At 53.1% G+C, this 3,625-nt stretch overlaps 1 protein-coding gene across 1 annotated transcript in view; it reads right to left on the bottom strand.

Annotated features, from left to right (window-relative positions):
• CDH4 (cadherin 4, type 1, R-cadherin (retinal)) overlaps positions 1-3,625 on the bottom strand; it is a 188,356-nt gene that overhangs the window by 30,665 nt on the left and 154,066 nt on the right. The gene's annotated exons all lie outside the window — the stretch shown is intronic.

The raw sequence follows: 3,625 nt of genomic DNA, 5'->3' as shown, positions 1-3,625 counted from the left end.
GTTTCCTCCAGCTGAGGCCCAGCAAGACCATATCTGCTCATATCTACCCCCAAACCAAGCCTCGCCATGTAAACACACACACACATGCATGCACACATGCCAGGCCTCTCTGCTAAATCCCCACCATGCCCTTCCCATGTACACAGAGGACCTGTGCGGTAGCTGGACATATGAGTGAGTATAAGTGTGCATTTGCAAGGTGGGGACCAATGATAACGGAGCAGCAGCTGCAAAAGGCTTCCAGAGGAGAATACCTCTGAGCTCCTGCCTTCCCTCTGGTCCCTGCCATGGGCTCAGGCTTGGGGTCAGCCACTGTGGATGTGGAGAGGACCAAATGTGGAGCTGAGCCCCTTCTTCCTGGCATAGCACAGTGAGGGCAACAGCCACTCCCATCAGTCACTGTTCTTCACGTGGTAGCAAATGTTATGAAGCAGGGGAGGCAGTGTGTGTGTGTCCGTGTGCCCACACATGTGTGCTCGTGTGTGGGTGTGCATGCATGCATGTGCACATGTGTGCATGTGTCCACGTGTGAGTGTGTATGCATGTGTGCCTGTGCGTGTTTTTGTGTGTGCATGCATGTGTGCTCATGTGTGCTTGTGTGTATGCACATGCACATGTGCGCGTGTTTGTGTGTGCATGCATGTGTGCTTGTGTGTATGCACGTGCACATGTGCGTATGTTTGTGTGTGTATGCATGTGTGCTCATGTGTTCACGTGTGTGCACGTGCATGCGTGTTAGTGTTGGTGATAGAACCTGAGCACCTCCTACCCATTGAGAACCGCTGCTTGCACCCAGCCTCATGCCTGTGGCCTGAGTGCCCGTGCTGTGTTCACAAGCGCCCCAAGCCTGGCTTTGCGCTCTGCTGTTGCTGTGTGGAAATTCTCACTAGCCTTCGAGCAAGGGCCACGTTCTCATTTTGCGCTGGGCCCTGCAAACTGTGCAGCCAGCCCAATCCCTGGGTGGTGTGTTTTTGAGCCACATAACGTGGAGGCGGAGCTTGGATGACCATGGAGGGATCTGCGGTTGGATCCACAGCAGTGTGGCCTGACAATGACCCATGAGTGCAGGGCAGGCCAGGCATTGCCAACATGTTGATACACCAGTTCCTCAGAATAACCTGGTTTTTACCCCACTTACAGGTGAAGAAACCTCAGCAAGAGAAGTTGAGACCATGGGGAGCCACAAAGGAGGGGCCCTGGGGTGTCCGGTTCTGAGGGTCAGGCCCCCAGTGTTCAGCTGGTGTCACAATGGAGCCAGCTGGAGGCTGGGCTGGCCTCTTCCAGAAGACAACACTAGGCCTTGTTGGCCAGGCCGGGTCACAGGAGGGAATGGAAGTAGCCCAGGCATGGGTGTGGCAGTTGTCCCAGGCACACAGCTCAAGGTCTCACCTCGTGGGTCTCCTTCCCGTGCCTGATTTCAACTGACATTGGGAGGAACTGGGCACCCAGCCTCACACAGTTTCCTTCTACCGACAGCCCTGCTGCCCCGGGAGATGGCTGCGACCACTGCCCTGCTTTCAGGACTTGCGCTTAAGGCACCCAGTGAGCACCTCTTTCCATTTGGTGTCTGTCCAGGCACTTTTTCTGTGATGGGCGTTTTTACATCCTGGAGCAGACACAGGTCACTTTATGCCAAAGCAAAGCCCCCCTGCAGTCCTGCAGCAGCCCAGCTTCTGTCTGCTCCAGACCCACTGACCACGCTGGAGCGAATTTCAAAAACCCAGGGTGCCTGGTGGTGTGTCAGATGTTTTTATAGCTCTGGGTGAGCAGCCACTGTCCAGAATTTCTCCCACTCTGTATCCAGCGCTGACTTCAGCCCAAGGGCAAGGCCCGTCTGAAGGCCTGCACCATGGATGGCTCCACGTGCGGGGGCTGGCAGGGCTGGCCTCCTGCACTCTCGAGTCCATGGGGACCCTTTCCTCCTGGGTAACATGGTGGCAATGGGATCTGCCGTGGATGCCAGGGGCCAGGTGCTGCATCCCAGCTCCCAGTCCTCTCCCTCAGTGGCTTCATGCACCTCCAGAGAGATTAGGCACTTCAAGCTTGTCTCCAGGATCCAGGTTGTTGCAATGATCTTATGGGTTTCTGCCCCAAGCATCTTAAAATATAAGCCAAATTACACATGGTCCAAGAGAGAGGTCTTCAGAGGTCATTCAAGTGTGCTGGACATCAGTGCATCTTGGTCCGGATGTGATGCAGGGCTATGGGAGATGCCATGGCCCCAGGCAAGGGGCTTGCCTGGCTTCCCTGTCTTCACTTGCCGGTGATCTTCTGTGGATGGTGGCAGCCATGCCTCACTCCTCCCAGACTCCACACACCTGATGACCAGCTGCACGTTTATTGGGGCCCACCTAATCTTTATTTACTCCCATTTTTAACGGTAGCATGCTGTGTAGGCTCTGCCTTTTCCTTGCTCCACTTCTAATACTCTTCTCTAAGTACTTTGCAGAATATGGCTCTGTGTATATTTACATTGCAAGGTAAACAATTGCCTTGCCAATTCACTATTAGTTTGGAAATCTGCTCTATTTATCGTGATGATGTCACTTTGGTTTCCCGCCATCTCCTCTTGCCGCAGCTAAATGCTCCCCTTCCCGCCCTTCTCTGCAGCCAGCAGTCAGGCGCTGGGCATTGTGTTAAGCCGAGTGATTTGTTTGGATTTGCAGATTGCATTTGATTTCACTGCCGTGGTGTGACAAAGTCTTAAGGCTTCAGGGGTATTTATTACTGTCCTGCTCACCATGTCCCTTTAGACGCAGGTGCACAGGTGGGGAGAGTGGACAGCACATTTCCAGAGAGTTCTGGGAGATGCAGATCTCATTCCAAATCTGTGAGCTCCTCTGCTGTTTGACACCGAGGGGCCCAGATTAGTCTGCTAGCCACAGTGACTCAGGATGGGGAGCGGACAGGCGGACATCACCTCGGTCCTGCAGAGGGGCCACCAGCTTCACATCCAGCCTCACATCCCCAGGAGCTACTTCCTGCTTCTGGGCCTGAGGTTTAGATGTCTCAAGCCTCTCATGGTGAACTTTTAAATACTGTAGAAGATTCTAGACTTTATGGTGTGGGTGTGCAGTGGAAACTTCTCTGGAGGATCAGAGATTTTTAGACGGAATCATAAATACTTAAAAAAATTGTGATGCTTTTATTAAGTATAAAATATGCACAGAAAAGGCATGTATCACACGTGTACAGCTCAGTAGATTTTCCCAAATGGAACACACTGTGTAACCAGAATCCAGATCAAGAAACAGAAGACGTGGACAGAATGGGATGTCACATGCTCTGGGAGTGCACGTTGGCACAGCCACTTGGAAAGCAGCCGGGCAGCGTCTGCTGGAGCTGAACCTGCCTGTCTTAGCTCGGCTGCCATGATGGAGCACCACGGACTGGGTGGCATGGACACGGCTCCCACCCAGGAGCCCCTCCAGGCTACAAAGATTCCCACCCGTAGTGGGCTGAGTGGTGGTCCCAAGATATGTCCGTGTCCCAATCCCTGTCATGTTACATGGAGAAGTATGTGATTAGGTTAAGGATTTTGAGATGGGGAGATTATTCTGGATTATCTGGGAGGGCCCCTCAATGCCATCACATGCACTTTGTAAGATGGAGACAGAGGGAGATC

The sequence above is a fragment of the Galeopterus variegatus genome, unplaced genomic scaffold (assembly GCF_000696425.1).
Source record: "Galeopterus variegatus unplaced genomic scaffold, G_variegatus-3.0.2 Scaffold614, whole genome shotgun sequence".
Classification (NCBI taxonomy): Eukaryota; Metazoa; Chordata; class Mammalia; order Dermoptera; family Cynocephalidae; genus Galeopterus; species Galeopterus variegatus.
The sequence above is the reverse complement of the archived record's forward strand: the minus strand, read 5'-3'. Positions and strand labels throughout refer to the sequence as shown.